This window comes from Panthera pardus, unplaced genomic scaffold (genome assembly GCF_024362965.1).
Source record: "Panthera pardus isolate Hobbes unplaced genomic scaffold, ASM2436296v1 HiC_scaffold_3, whole genome shotgun sequence".
Taxonomy (NCBI): Eukaryota; Metazoa; Chordata; class Mammalia; order Carnivora; family Felidae; genus Panthera; species Panthera pardus.
Window position 1 is genome coordinate 27452011 of NW_026526876.1, and position 7399 is coordinate 27459409.

Sequence of the window (7399 nt, forward strand, 5' to 3'; positions counted from 1 at the left end):
GCAAAATAGCTGCCCTGGCCACCTGGTTCCATCTCCTCAGTTCAGGGAGGCTGCCAAGTTCCACCTGATTCCCACCACCCACACCATGGCCTGCAAACCCTCCGGGCAGTTAGTTGGAGCAATCATAGGGCTCCCTCCATCTGTCCATCTCCCAAGGGTCATTGTCCTCTGCTGCCCAGTGTCCAATGTCTTGACAACCATTGTTTCATGTATTTTGTCCAACTTTTAAGTTGTTTCAGGCTGGTCCCTAGTACTCTGTCTTCAAACCTCCTAATTGTAAAATACTCATTTATTCACTGCATGCACAGAAAATTACTGAGCACCAGCCATCTGGATGCATCAATGAACAAAATAAACAAAAACCTCTGCCCTCCCAGAGCTGACATTCTTACAGCAACTGATTAAGCAAATCTCTACTGCTGTGTGAGCCCACAAACTGTATTCTGGTGTGGCCCACCAGGCTGTGAAGCCCCCTCCAGCTCTCCCCGTCCCTGAGTCGTACTGAACTACGGCTCTGTTCTTTTTCCTTCCCTTCCTCCTCCAGACATGGTGCCCACAACGGTGGCCCCTCCTTTTCTTTCCTGAGATAATTAATAGAATTCTTCAAACCGCTTTCTCTGTGCGTGCCTGTGGAAAGCAGCATGATGAATGCCTCCAAAGCCTAGAAAGTATAATTTATGTTTTTAATTATATCTTTCCAGCATCATGGAAGGAGTTTTCTTCCTTCCTATCTCCATCGCATCACACTTGCTCTTTAGTGAGTAGACTGAGATCTAACCTCAGCCCTTACAGGGTCACAGATAACCAGCCCTAATCAGCACCTTGCATCTGACAGCTAAAAGCCAAGGTCTTATTTATAGGCTCTGTTACATACTAACCACCCCCCTTCCCTACCAAGTTCATCTTTTATTATTCTATTTTAAATTGGGGAGATAGCCAATGCCACATCCTTCTTTGTCTGCCATACCGCCAGGGGGTATAGACTGGGTAGCAGCCATAAACATATATGTAGATACGTTTAATAACAGCTTGGTTGAGATATAATTCACATACCATAAAAATCATCCCTTTAAAGTGCACAAACTCAGTGACTTTTAGTATATTCACAGAGTTGTGCCACCATCACCACCATCAATCTTGGGACATTTTTGTCACCCCCAAAAGAAACCCCGTACCCGCTGGTAGTCATTCCCAATTCCCTTAATGCCCCTGGCCCTAGGAAACCACCAATCTGCTTTCTGTCTCTGGGGATTTGCCTTTTCAGTACCTTTCGTATAGAAGGGTCTCAGACAGAATGCAGTCCTTTGTGACCGGCTCCTTTCACTTAGCATCCTATTTTCAAGAATCACCATGTTTCGGCACTCAGGCCGGACTTCCATTTCCTTTTTATTACCAAATAAGATATCATTCATTGTGTTGATGTAGCGTATTTTGTTTATCCATTCATCAGTTGATGGACATTTGGGTCGTTTCCCCCTTTGGGCTCTTGTGAGTAATGCTGCCAGGAACATCCATGCATGAGTGTTTTGGGGGTAGACATAAATACTTAACATCAATCTCCATCAGCAATTTGGCTGAGGACGTGCTTGAGACAAGGTCCGTGAAGGTGGCTGCAAAAGCCGGCCCATTTTCTGTCACACTGATGGAGGTTTCAGGGAGGAAGGAGGGGGAAGACCAAGCTGCTGCTTAGAAAGTTCAGCCTCATAGACAGGAGCTGAAGACCTGCTTTTTGGTGGGCACTGAGATGGGTGCTGAGACCGTAGCCTCTGCCTCTCTTCCTCTTGACACTCGTTATTAGCTTCTACTCCCTGCCAGACTCTAGGAGGTGCGCCCAAGGGTCTTCGCCTAGTGGGAGAAACAGGTGCTTGACTTCAGGACAGTAAGTGCCCTGGTGACAATAGTTCCTGTCCTGGAACAACAATAGCCCACGAGAGGGGCACTCAGTCCAATTCTGGAGGATCAGGGAAAGCTTCTCAGAGGGGGTGACTTCTGTTCTTACCACATTATACTATGCAAATTTCTAAACTTAGAGAAAACCTGACATGCTCATTACCAGTGTTTAAGGACTCAAAATCTTGCCAGATTTTTTTCTGAAAAATTTTTTAGGCAAATTTCAGATATTGTGGCAGTTCACCCCTAAATACAGGGGCACAGGGGTGCCTGGTGGCTCAGTTGGTTGAGCTTCTGATTCTTGATTTTCGGCTTGGGTCGTGATCCCAGGGTTCTGAGATCGAGCCCCACATTGGGCTCCATGCTGAGCATAGAGAGTGCTTAAGATTCTCTCTCTCCCTCTGCCCTTCTCCCCCACTCATGCTCGCTCTCTCTCTCTCTCTCTCTCTCTCTCAAAAAAAAAAAATCAAAGAAACAAACAAAAAAACGCTTCAGTACATATTTTTAAAAGGAGGGTATTTTCCTGTATACAATACTCTTAGCCCACTGAGCATAAGTCACAATATTCCTTTAATATCCTTAATACCCAGTTCATATTCAAATTTCTCCAATTATTTCAAAAGCATTATTGATGATTGCTTTGTTTGAAAGAGGATCCAATTCAGATGGGGGTCCCCTTTAATTTGCAACGTGAAAGGAGGCCGAGGGGGCTCTGTGGGCAGAGACAGGTCCACAGCAAAGGCCTAGGAGGAGTCTGACATGCCCAGAGCCTAGGGCTGTGAAGAAAGGGTCTGCTGGTTCTTGCAGTGGCCCCAGAAACTGCTTCCTGATGTCCCCTCAGGGCAGGAAGTCCTCAAAACCTTCCTACAGCCAGGGGTAGAGGTCCATCCATCCTTCAATCGGCTGCTCTGGAAACTTTCGCGAGTGAGTGATTCTGTCATGGCTTGTCTTGTGCTCTCTGTCATGGCTTGTCTTGTCATGGGCCCTGCCTGGACCCCCAGGGCAGTGCTCTTTCTCCCGAGCCATGCCGCTTCCTCCCAAGACAGGCGACCATCCTTCCTCAGGCATTCTGGGACGCTAGGACGGTGGCCGATCCTGATTGTGTGACGGCCCAGGTTGGTGTTCTCGCTTCCCCAGATCTCTGGCGAGCTGCTGTGGTGCCCCTGGATGACTGTTCTAATTGTTGGATTGATGGGGGGGCCTGGGTGGCTTAGTCAGTTAAGGGTCTGACTTCAGCTCAGGTCATCAACTCACAGTGTGAGTTCTAGCCCCGCGTCAGGCTTCACGCTGACATCTCAGAGCCTGCTTGGGATTCTCTCTCTCTCTGCCCCTCCCCCCTCTCTAAATAAATAAATAAATAAATAAATACAAACGAATTGTAGGATTGATCACCAGAGAAGGTAAGGGTGGCCCTCTCTGTTCTGAGCCCTCTCCTTTGAGAACAGCTATGTGCTCCTCAGGTGGGTTGAAGACGACCTTTTGAGAAGCGTACCCCATTTCCCAGCAGCCCCATTCATCCCTGTCTCTGAGATGTTGCTTCTTTGTGATGGGACTTCGGATGAAAACCACTTCTCAGACTTCACCTTGTGGGCCTTGAGTCCACAGACGGCCTGTGAGCCCTCGGCAGGTGCCCATTTAAACCCAGCCAGCAGGGATGAAAGGGCTGGAGGTAAGGGCCGGTGGGGCGGCTGTGACTGTCCCCAGCACAGCCCCGTGAAGCCCAGGTGTGGGGTGCAGGGCAGGGAAGGGTCTTTCTTACTCATCAATAGAGTGTCTTTCCAGGCAGTGCTCTAGTTCAGGCCTTACCTTCCCCAGAACTTCTTTATCAGCTCACTTCATCAGGCTCACTAATCAAGCCATCAAGAGCTGGACAAATAATCTAGGAAGCCACTTTTATTGACTCATTCCCTCAATATATATCTAAAAAAATTTTTCTGTTAAATTTTTTAACGTTTTTACTTATTTTTGAGAGAGATACAGACCGAGCATGAGTGGGGGAGGGGCTGTGAGAGGGGGAGACACAGAATCCAAGTTCTGAGTTGTCAGCACAGAGCTTGACGTGGGGCTCGAACCCACAAGTCATGGGATCATGACCTGAGCTGAAGTCAGACCCTAAACTGACTGAACCACCCAGGTGCCCCTAAAATAATTTTTTTTTAGAGAGAGGAAGAGAGCATGAGCAGAGGAGAGGGGCAGAGACAGAGACAGAGACAGAGAGAGAGAGAACCTTAAGCAGGCTCCACGCTCAGTATGGAGCCCGAAGCAGGGCTCGATCCCACGACCATGGGATCATGACCTGAGCCGAAATCAAGTGTCGGACACTCAACCAACAGAGCCACCCAGGCGCCCCTCAACAAAATTTATTAGCATTTTCTGTTTGTCAGGCATTGTTCTAGGGGCCGGGCACATAGAGATGAAAGGCACAACGTTCCCACCCTTGCAGGAAGTACAGTAAATTCATTTGCAACTAATTCATTTCAGAAAGAAACAGAGCAGCCAGAGCACTGAGCACCCGGGTCAGCTGACCCATCATGGACAGGGTCAAAACAGTGGTGTGGTTCGTGAGTCTTAATGACCAACTGGTCCCTGGACCACCAGAAACATCTCAGGTGCCTACAGTGGTGTCCCCTTCCTCAGAGACCATTGCCTCTGTAGATGGTGCAGCTAATTCTTGTCCTGGGTATTCCATCTGGATTCATTCTGGGAGTGGAAATGGGGGGATGGTTTGAACCCTGTATATTAACTATATATATCATAAGTTCTTTTTCAAGATTTGAGGTTTGTATCTTTTAAAAATTACCATTATCTAGGGGCGCCCAGGTGGCTCAGTCAGTTAAGCATCCGATACTTGGTTTCAGCTCAAGTCACGATCTCACAGTCCATGGGATCAAGCCCTGCATCGGGCTCTGTGCGAACAGCACGTAGCCTGCTTGAGATTCTGTCTTCCTTCTCTCAGCCCCTCCCCTGCTCGTGTTCTCTCTCTCTCTCAAAATAAATAAACTTAAACAAAACAAGACAAAAATTATTATTATCTAAAGATATTCATCTGTATATAATAGTAATAATGATAATAGTTAAAATAATAGCTGCTTATAATAGCTCTTATGTATTAGACATGTTCTAAGGGCTTCAGGCTTTGCATATAATAATAATTGTAATTAAATTTAAATGTAAGTATAATTAAATGATTATAATAAATAATTTAATCTTCACTGCACAACAACCCTGTGAGGTAAGTATGTTATTATTATCTTCATTTCAGAGATGAAAAAACAAGGGTGAGCAAGGTTAAGGGACAGATCCAGGAGAAAATCTATTCGCCTCCAGATCCCTGCTTTTAACCATGATGATATATGTGTTACTTTTGGATGCACTTGAAACAATGCCGTACTTGGAGGAAGTTTTCCAGACTCTGCAGGAAGAAGAGAGAGACCGACAATTCTGTAAGGGACGTCATCTGGAGATTCCCAGATCCCTGAAGTTGCTGAGGTCTTGTGAATTACAGATTCCCAGGCCCCCCTGCAGAATTTCTGGACGGAAGCAACAAACCTCATTATGTCACAGTCCCCCAAACAGCTCTAATGCAGCTGATCTGGGCATCAACCTCATGGAGCCTCAGGTCTACTCCCTCCAGTTTACAGGACAGGTGACTTGGCAGCTGGTTTAGCTCCTTACAGAACAGAGATGACCTGGGAAGGATCTGGTGTGGGCAGAGCTATGGTGACCAAGGTGCAGGTTCTTCTTAGGCAGCTCCTCTCTCAGGTGATTTTCTGGTGGGCAGGTGTCAGCTGGGTTTTCTCTGCACTGGTGGTAAACCCTGGGGCATTCAGGATCCCCTATAAGCTGGACACACACAGTGAGCACAAGTTTCCAGAAAAGCTCAGACTGAACACAGAATACCAATGGGACAGGTGAGCTAGATTCATGCAGGATGTCATATGAGATGACATGAGCCATGTTCCTCACCTGAGGACATTTATGTGAGGTCCCCAGGATAACCCTGTGCCCACATACTGAGATGGACCTTGGGCTGGAAGTCCCCTGGCAGAAAATTTAGCGTGACATTTATGCTGCCTATGGAGCTATATATACCTTTTAATGGTCTTTTTAATTCTTCATCTTTGTCTAAGAGTAGTTGCTTACTTTGACCACAAGGTGACGCTAACAGGCTTGGTGGCCCATAGTTGGGGTTGGTTAGATCTTGAGGTCTTTCAAAAGAAAAACTCGATTGCTCCCTTCTTAAGGGATCAAATCTTACATTTCTTTTCCCTATTCTGCACTTTCCAATCTTGGTGAGGGGGGACTACCACTCAATAACAAACTGTCATTTGGTATATTAACTTTGGACACTTTTTTTTTTTTACATGATTGTGGCTATATGGTAGTATAATTGTTTAATCATTTTTAAACTTGATATAATATTTTTCTGTGTCACTACAAGTTCTTCATAAACACATTGATTGCTGCACGTTATACAGCAACCATATATTAAGGTCAGGACAGAGCCCGACGCAGGGCTCGAACTCATGAACTATGAGATCATGACCTGAGCCAAAGTTGGACACCCAACTGACTGAGCCACTCAGGAGCCCCTGTGGTTACATATTTTTCAAGAGCCTTTCCCAGGAGTGCTTCACTGGCTCAGTCAGTGGAGTGTGCAACTGTTGATCTCAGGGTTGTGAGTTCCAGCTGCACGTTGGGTGTAAAGATTACTTAAATAAAACCTTTAAAAAATAATAAAGAGCCTTTCCTACAGATGCATAATGTAGTATTTACAAGTGAAATAATATTATCTAGAATTTACTCAAAAATAATCCAGTTGAGGGGTGCCTGGGTGGCTCAGTCAGTTAAACATCTGCCTGACTTCGGCTCAGGTCATGATCTAATGGTTCATGAGTTCAAGTCCCATGTCGGACTTGTGCTGACAGCTCAGAGCCTGGAGCCTGCTTCAGATTCTGTGTCTCCCTCTCTCTGACCCTCCCCTGCTCACGCTCTATCTCTATCTCTCTCAAAAATAAATAAACATAAAAAAATAATCCAGTTGAGGGAGGAGTAGAAGATTAATAAAAACAAGAACTTAAGTGGGTGTTGATCACTGATAAAACTCCATTATGGGTACACAGGTGTTGAATATGCTATTCTCTCTACTTTTGTATATGGTTGGAATTTTCTATGATGAAAAGTTTCAAATATAGCTATAAAAAAAATCTTATAATCTGTAAGAGAAGCCAGACCCATAATTCCTCTTCTGCCTAATTTAGTGAGAAAGGCAGGAAACATGGAGTAGCTTTGCAGAATAGTCTTCTCGTCTCTCTCTCCTCATTAAATAAGAGTTAAGGTCTCCCTATAACCAAACCATATCAATCCATTTTGTTTTGCTAATACTTTTATTTATTTTTAATAGGGTCATAGAGTTGGAAAGAATCTTTGGTATCCGGTCCTCATTCTTTTAACCTACTGAGAATCTTCTGAATTACAATCAGCGCTCTATGACAGTTTCATGCAGACA